Here is a 611-nt window from a genome sequence, read left to right on the forward strand (position 1 = left end):
TTTCTCTCAAAGTTTGTACATTTGTCTTGTGATATTATTCAGATTGCGTCATTGTAGAAAGCGTCACAAGTGTCTAATTTACAACACAAAAAAAAGAAAGAAAAAAGAAAAACAAAGAAGTATGCTTTAGCTAAAAGTGAATTATCAATTAATAAAATGAATCATTTGCTCTATCTCATTAATCAATTCTTATCAAATTTAACAATTCTTATCCAACTAATCAATTTCTAACCAATTCCATCCATTCATTTTCAAATTCTTTTTTTTTTTTTTTATTATCAAAATTAAAACAAAACAATAGCACAATGAGAAAATTGATTAAATTAGATGCAAGCAAAATTGAATAGAAAAATTTTAAACTTTCATAACTATCCTCAGCATTCTAATATTTGAATTAGATTAATGATTAATGATTATCAATAAACTTATGCTTATCATAAAACAAACAACTTATGGTAATAAAACTATCAATAAACTTATGCTTATCATAAAACAAACAACTTAGTATAAATATATCGTACTTGTGGTGATAAATATATCGTAATATCGTTTTTTTTTTTTTTTCTGTAAAATATTCTCTTAAATGCAATACAAGTAAAGAAATGATCAAA

This window comes from Loa loa (genome assembly GCF_000183805.2).
Source record: "Loa loa unplaced genomic scaffold supercont3.243, whole genome shotgun sequence".
Classification (NCBI taxonomy): Eukaryota; Metazoa; Nematoda; class Chromadorea; order Rhabditida; family Onchocercidae; genus Loa; species Loa loa.